Consider the following 8,506-nt stretch of genomic DNA (forward strand, 5'->3'; position numbering starts at 1 on the left):
AGAGACTACCTTAATTTTCTCTAATGATGATGTTGATGGTGGCAGGGCTTGGCAAGGCGAGGTGTAGGCTCGATGGTATGTATCTCTTCTAACCAGTGATCAAGCTTGGCATTTTTTTAAGGTGCAACCTGTTGGCATAATCCTTTTTGTTGCTATCATGACTACACAAGGCATGATTCTATAGCTTGATTTCTTATAAGTTTTCACCATGTCATTTTAGCTTGTGATGAGTATTTCCATCTGTTATGGTGTATTCAATATTTTCATATGTTTTATGTTAATTTTGTTTGTTTGTAGGGTCTACTTTTGTTTACAAAAAGTAACTTTTTTTCTTTGGTTGTCTTTCCAAATATAAATTCCCATTAGGACATTGCATATTATATAAAGGCAGATGCATAGAACTTTTAAAGAGCAGTTACTATGAATTAAGTGTGGTGCGATTATTATTTGGTTGTTATGCTAGTCACTTGTCCCTCGTTAGTGACTCTCATTGTCTATTTTGCCATTTCTGTCCTATTTTTTCTTAAGTTTTCTTAGTTCTTTCTGCTCTGATGTTGTTCTATTTTGATGTATTTATTTCATGTATAGGTATTATATATATACAAGGATATATGTACATCTGTTTGTGTCTCCAGATTTAGTTCTTTCCCTCTCACCCACGATCTCATTCTCTCTCTTTCTTTCTCTGTTGTTGCAGATGTTAGCATGGAGGTGGGACTGTGGGGATGGTGTTGTAACAGCGGGGACTTCAATGCGACTAGGGTACCGTTGCCGTGAAGAAAATGGTTTATTTTGATTACATCCCCACTTATCTAAAAGGGTAATGATGATTTTTTATTCTTAGGCATCATCTTTGATTATTTTTTATAATAATTATTATATATTAAAATAACTCATGAGTTTGAAGAAAAATAATACAGTTTTGGTTTTTTCTTCTGTTTATCTGGATTTATGGCTTGATAGAGATGATAATGGGTTTTAAGTCTCAAATACAGTAGTTTTAAGGAAAAACTGAAGTTTAGGTTTATATTTTTGCATTGAATAGTATTTTTATTTTTTTCTATGAAGTTTCAGGAAAGATAAATACAACATTTAAATTTGTGATTAACTTATTTAGTTCTAGTTGGCCAAATTCTTAGACAATTCGCAGTTAATGTAATAGGGTGTTCATGTAAGATGTTAATGATGTTGGGTATTATGGTCTTGCAGCTAAGCTTCTATGGAGGGGTGCTGAGTGTTGGAATGAGTGTTTAAAGCTTTTGGGCGTTGCTGAAGCAGCAGAAGCATCAATGGATTCTGACCAGTTAAGCTCTGGAATTTCAGATTTTGATACTCACTTTCAAGGCCTCATAGTTTAGAAAAGGTCTCTTTCTCTCTTTCTCTATATATTTATATAACTGCAGTTGTCTCAACTTATTTCTATATTCTATTCCATATTTTTCATTTGTGAAATGTTCTGTTTTAACTAGTGTGAAGTATATGGTTGTTAGGTATGCATTTAACTGGCCTTGATTGTTTTCCTTTACTTATATTCCATTTATCAATTCAAGTTTTGCATCCCTATTCTGTCATCAAAAGCTTTATTCAGCTGTTGTGTATTCATGACAGACTTCTATGATATTTCTATGGTATGTGATATTGCGTTGATTGTTAGAGATTGTTAAGCCTCCATTGACTTATGTCTATAGTAGAAAGGGTATGAAAGGGACACGTGTTGCTGATGTAGGGGAATAAGATTTTAGACAGTTAGTTATAGGAGAAGGGACTGTCTAGGAGGGGGTGCACAGTAAGAATTGGTAAGGGGTATATCCAAATCCAGCAAGGAGGGAATCGGGGAGGAAGTGTGTTGAGCATTGTAACCTGTTTGGGGGAGAGAACTAGGCTCTCGAATTCCTAGATATCAATACAATCAAGGCTCACCCATTCTTTTCTCTTTCATTTCCATTTTCTATTCTATTTTCTGGGTTGTTTGCAATTATCTGAGCAGGTTCATCCTATCAAAGATCTCGCTAGTTTCTATTAATACTTTGTATTTTCTTGATTTATCTCTTAGTGATGATGACGACTCTGAGAATGAGTCAGCACTTGAAATTCATCCATACTTGATGGAAGAAAAATGTAAGACTGCAATTCCTTTGTTAATAATGTTGTACTGTTTTTTTTTTGCCTCCCCTCATTGAAGTGCTCATGCTTTTGATATTTTTTTTCCCTAGAATTTTAATGATTTCTCATCTCCTACTTTTTTATTGTTTAAGTCAGATTTGGACTTTCTGTTTTCTAATTTTTGGGTCATCATCTGTAGTGTCTAAGCACTTGATAATCACTTGACTGCTATCCAAAGGGACCATGAACTCAGGTCCCAGATAGAAGAAAGGAAAATAAGAAGTGATGCGGCTTATGAAGGGGCCAAAAGAAAAGAGAAAGCTCTCCTGGAAGAAAAACTCCACCAAGAAAAAGCCAAAGCAGAAGCTGAGGTTTGTTGACTTTGCCCAGATTATTCATTTCTTTTGGTAGATGTCTAAAGATGGTTGTCACAGTCCTCTTATAATTTCATTACTTCCAACATAGAAACCTAGAATTACAACTTTCATGCATTTTTAATTAATACAAGGCAATTTGGTTCTGTTTTTTTTTTATAAAAGCCTTAGAATTACCACTTTAAGTAATTGCTGGTGTGGTTCCATTATTACACTCGAATATTATAGGTGTGTAGATGTGACTGGAGCTTACAGTGCTCTAAAGACGGAGCTTAACATAAGCTTGACAGCAATAGGCCTTTTGTGGACTACAACTGGCTTTATTGCATAGAGGATTACATATGGACCTGTGGAAGAAAGGGAAACGAGAAAGGGAAACAGGTATATGACAAGTGCACAACAAATGGACTCACAACAAAGACAAGTGCACAAAGGATGATGAATTGAAGGATGGAGCAAGTTTCATGCATGGTTTACTTGTGTATCTTGTAATTTTTTGTTTTTCATTTTTGAAGTAAAAAATGTTCAAGATTATAAAACTTTATTATGTTATGCTTTCAAACTTAAGTTAGAACTAAGATCTCATGAAATAGACACATTCAGAGTTTGAATTAGTTATTGTTTAATGTAATACTTATGGTTTATCAATCTATTGAGAATTATATTTTATGATTAATTTTGATATTTTTTTTTATCAAAATACAATAATGAAAATCTTTTAATTAAAAAAAAAACTTATAAGTACCATTATCACAATAAAAAACCTTAATATGTTATGATTTAGAAACATATTATAAGCATAAAAAATCGTTATGGTTTATATAATATAACAAACTAAAAATGTTATTAAAATAATCAAATGTAACAGTTGAAAAGTGTTATGAAAAAAGTACAAGATTAAACTTCAAATTTATAACCAAAAACTCTATCTAAATGTTATTATTTGAATATTATAGCACCTAAAAATGTGTTATTGAATAGTTTAAGATAACACCGAACATAACATTCAAAAATTGTTATAGAAAAGACTAGACTTTTAATAACATGGGCTATGTTAGCATTTTCAGAAGTGCTATCAATAGTCTCGGTTAACAGTTTTTAAGTGTTATGAATATTGTTTTTTCTTGTAGTGTTTCCTGCAACCAGTCTGGTCGATGGTTCCGCATGCAGCATGATGTTCCAATAAAGATCTCTGTATATCCCGAAATTAACTCCCACAATCTCCTAGTATCCGATTATTTAGGAGATAATATCTGTAACAAATTCATGTAATCTCCCTTGAGCCTATAAATAGAGAAAGATAGCTCAAGGAATGGACTTTTTTTTGGCTTTTGAATCATTTGAGACTAGAGTAATTCTACTGGAAATATTGTATTGTTCTTCAGAGGTTAGTGAAACTCATTGAACCCTAGTTCTTTGATCACTCATTTGATTCTCACATCAATAACAATCTAAGTGGACGTAGGTTATTACCAGATCTTGGGGCCGAACCACTATAAAATATCGTGTTCTTATCCTTTTCGCTATTACGTTCTTTTCAACGCATTCATTCACATTAAGCATATTCTGACTCCGTGTCAGTTGGCCAAAATCAGGGTCAACAGAGCCAATAGGAATATGACACTTTTCATATGTATGATTATTAAGGAATTATTATTTTAATGATAAAATAAGAGAAATATAAGATTTATTCTTTACCAAAATCTGATAGGAGCATGATATTTGTCACAATTTTATTTATTTGTGGATTAGGTTGTAAATAGATTTTTCGTAACTTTAGGGTACTATAACGTCCGACCTGTTTTTGACCCAGTTATGTTATGAATTTCGAAAAATAGTTTTCTCTAAAGTTGTAGATAATTTAATTAGCTTTCTAACGGTATAAAGAGAGTCCAAATCGAAGTTCTAAAACTCCAGATATGTTGATTTTACTGCAGGGGAGTTTAGAGTTACGAGATTTAGGGAGTTAGAAGTTAGGATTCCATTTGTTTTTATTATTTTAAAAATCAAGCTTTGAATTCTTAAATCTCTCTGAAAAATTTGACCAATTAATAAGCCTTTGGCTGAAAGATATTCAAATATTTTCAATTAAATTTATTATTTTTATTCAAAGTCAAAAAGAAGATTTTTATTCTTAGAACTCTATAAATAGGACCTAGCACCAAGCCTTTTCATTCATTCTTCAAGCATTGATCAGAGCCTTCCATGTGCTAGTGAGACTATAGAGTGATAAACACTTGGGAAGTAAGGTTATAGTGTATTTCGGTTTCGAGGTATAGTTCGGTCATAGAAGCATTCAAGGTATTCCTAATTCTAGTTCCTTTCTGTATTGATTCTTATAGTTCTTCTCTACTCAAATCCTAACTCAGTCTTTTCTATTCTTGGTTAGGCATCTAAGTTCTTCGAACTTAAGGTTTTCGTTGGTAAGTATCGTTTCGATGGTGTAGTTTATTCTTTCCATCTCTTTTCTTTAGTATACTCACATCTATATTATGGTTTTTAGGAGTGTTCCAAAATCCTGTAGCGCACCAAAAAAAATTTTTAGATTATTTAAATTTTTTTGATTTATTTTATTTAAATGTTAAGTGTGATGAATTGTTTTATTTAAGTGTTGTTATTTTATTTGGTTGATTATTTGTTTTATTTGATTGTTTATTATTTTATTTAATTGTTAGAATTGTTTGGTATAATCTTTTGAATTTAAATTTGTTAATTTTTTGTTTGGTTAATTAATTTAATAAGTGGATAATTGTGTAACATGTTTATTTTACTATTAGTGTTACATTTTAGATAAGTGTGACAATTGAGGTAATTATGTGAGATTTGGTTGAATGCACTAAGGTGCATGGTAGATAGTGATGCACCCTAGTGATTTAGTGTGTGCCAGTGCATGGTAGCATGGTACACATGTGTAGATTTTCTACACACTTTATATTTCCTTATTTTAGATTTTATTTGAATTAATTTTCTTAAAAAAAAAAGAAAAAGAAAAGGGAAATGGAGAGGTTTGGACGTGTGAGCCTAAATGGGAAAGGAAGATTGAGATTTTTATTGTATTTGGGTCAATTATAGTTATCATCTTATTTCCATAATTTTTTTAGATAAAATAAATTAAAAAAAAAAGATAAGGTGATAGTGTTATTTTGGGAAAGGAAGTGATCATCTTTATTTTTCCACCTATTGTGATATAATTAGATAAATATGAATTAAGACAAATCTTGGAAGAGAATAGGAAAGTTAACTTTTTTCTTTTATTGAGTCATTATGGGAAAATTAGGATAAAGAGGGAATGGGAAAAATGGAAGCGCATTATGCTCTTGGGGCTGCCGAATTATAGAGAGAAGAGAGAGAGAGAGAGAGGGTGTGACCTAGAGAGAGAAGGAGAAGAAGAAAGAAAAGAAGAAGAAGAATAAAGGGTTCAAGCTAGGGTAAGGTTTTTGGTTGTTTTCCTTATGATTAATCTAGTATTATGATTGGGTTGTCTCTAACCTTGTTCATCTTCTTCTCCATCTTGATTATTCAAAATATACAACCCCCTAGGGTTTGAGCAAGGAGGATTATTGGACTCTTGGTTGGATTTGATTCTTGATTTTCTATCAAGAAGAGGTATTGAAATCCCTCCCTAAATTTTGTGATGGTTTTGATGAATAGATTATTAGAGGGATTATGGTTAAAAGGGGATTCATGTTTTGGGTAGAAAAAAAAATGGGTACTTTGTGTTCTTGATATCTTGTTGATAATAAGTTGTTTGATTTGCATGAAGGGTATCATGGTTTAATGTATAAAAGGGTTATGATGTTGATTTTTCTATGTATAATGATTAGTGGTAATTTATGAATGCAAATATGGGGTTTCGGCCTAGGCATACCTAAGGATTATCTTGATATTTTGTTTGATGTTGTATGATTTTCAATATATTAGATCCATGTTTTAGGACCTATGTAATATGGGTAAGATGATAATTGGCAATCTTGATATTTGGATCCATGAAATTTTGATAGGATGCATGTTATATTGTGAATGAATAAATTATAAGATGCATGAAAATAATGATAGAAACATGTTAGGTTAATATAAAGGCATATGTGAATATGGTGCTTATGAATTAATGTATGTTACCGTTATGGTTATTGTTGTTGGATTTCATGTGTAGATTCAATGGAATAGAAAAAAAGATGGTTTTATAAGATTTCATGTGAATATGTTAGTAATATTAGAATCATGTATATAATAAGAGTATGATGAGATTTTGGACATGTATGATTTTATGTGAAATTTTTGGGATAAAAGATGAGTTTCATGAGGAATTAAGCTTGCTGATTTTTGTAAATAATTGGGTAAAAGTTTGATAAAAAGATGATTTGCATGCATAAGTAATGTCCTTGATGTTATGTTAATTTTATGAAATTAAAAAGGGGATTTTAAGTCTCATTAAAATGATATTTTACTCAAATAATTACCTACAGAATTTTTATTGATTTTTGAGAAAATATGAGCTTTTAAATTGAATATGTGGATTTTTAATGATAAGAATAGTTGCTGGAATTTTTGTAAGAAAATATGAAGTGAATTTCACTAAAATAAATTTGATGAGTTTTTGGAATAAATTATTTTTTCCTAAGTTATGATAATATTGAAAAATGGTAGTTTTAATGGTATAAATGCATATTTTAATAAGTTATGATTTTTCCTTTGTTTTGATTGGGAAAAATATTTAGATTCTATTTATTTGTGATTTTTGGAGAAAATAAATGGTGGCTGAAAGTTTGTTTTAAAAAGGTTAAAAATTGTTATTTAATTGTCACATATGGATTTTGTTACATAAAACTAAGTCTTAAATAATTTAAATAAAAATATATTTTTCCACACTTAAAAATATATTTTTCACATCATTTATGTAACACAATGATAAAATTTATTTTTCTAAAGAAACATATTAAAATAGGTATTTTAATTAAATCCAAGCTTTTTGGTTAATTCTTTGTAATTTGAGATTAATAAATGAAAATGTCACATATTTTATTTTTGAGCTAAAATAAAATAATTTTATAGAATAAAATAATGTTTTGAGAAATTTAATCAACTTAGAAATTTTAAGAAAAATAAAGCATGTAATATGTCTATTGATTTTAAAATAATAAAAGTAAGAAATGTAGAATTATCGTTTTTGAAAACGTCTCTATTACGCAATGTTCCCACGTATGCATGTTACATGCAACTCCACTTTTACGTCCAAAATTATGTTTATTATTCAACTATGTGGTTTTTATAAAATGATCATGCTAGTAAAATGGGTAAAACGAGCATTATTCTTTTATGGCGATAATTGCATGTTTTGTGTAACTGTTATTACGTGTGCATGGCCCATGCACACATGAGTTGTATGGAAGGGCAAAATAGTAATTTTATAAACCTAAGAAATGTTATTTTGATTATGATATAGGCTCGTTGAAAGATTGTGAAAATTCTTAGCTTGGACCTGAGGTAAGGAAGTTAGATAGATTCTATGATTTTATGCTATGAATGGTAAGATTGTTGTATGAATGAATCGTTATGAATTATGAATGCTATAACGTGATGATATGTTGAATGTGATATGTGTATGGATGTTAGATACATCAAACCAGTTACGATGTCAGATACATCAAACAGATTACGATGTTAGATACATCAAACAGATTTACGATGTCAGATACATCGAACGAGTTACTAAGGACATTGAGACGTAACTCCTAGGGCGGACGCGCCGAGGTTATTCAAGGACCAGTGATCTCCTGTTTACCTCATAGGGTGACATGGACAACTAGCGATCCATGCTCATCATGTATGCTGTATGTTTGTGATATGATGATATGTCACGATTATGTTATGATATGATGATATGTTACGAATATGTTATGATATGATGATATGTTACGATTATGTTATGATATGATGATATGTTACGATTATGTTATGATATACCATGATGTTTTAGATGATCGTTAGTGTTTGTTTTTGTTGTATTCTTACTTGCTTATTTGTTTGTA

General features: G+C 30.6%; 1 long non-coding RNA gene across 1 annotated transcript; it reads left to right on the forward strand.

Annotated features, from left to right (window-relative positions):
* The first annotated feature begins 17 nt into the window (after positions 1 to 17).
* On the forward strand, positions 18 to 2,239 carry LOC133784342 (uncharacterized). The gene is made up of 4 exons (XR_009871291.1): positions 18 to 75; positions 698 to 820; positions 1,210 to 1,363; positions 2,054 to 2,239. It is a non-coding gene; the product is annotated as an uncharacterized LOC133784342 (long non-coding RNA).
* The last annotated feature ends 6,267 nt before the right edge of the window (positions 2,240 to 8,506 follow it).

Source organism: Humulus lupulus, chromosome 6, assembly GCF_963169125.1.
Source record: "Humulus lupulus chromosome 6, drHumLupu1.1, whole genome shotgun sequence".
Lineage (NCBI taxonomy): Eukaryota > Viridiplantae > Streptophyta > Magnoliopsida > Rosales > Cannabaceae > Humulus > Humulus lupulus.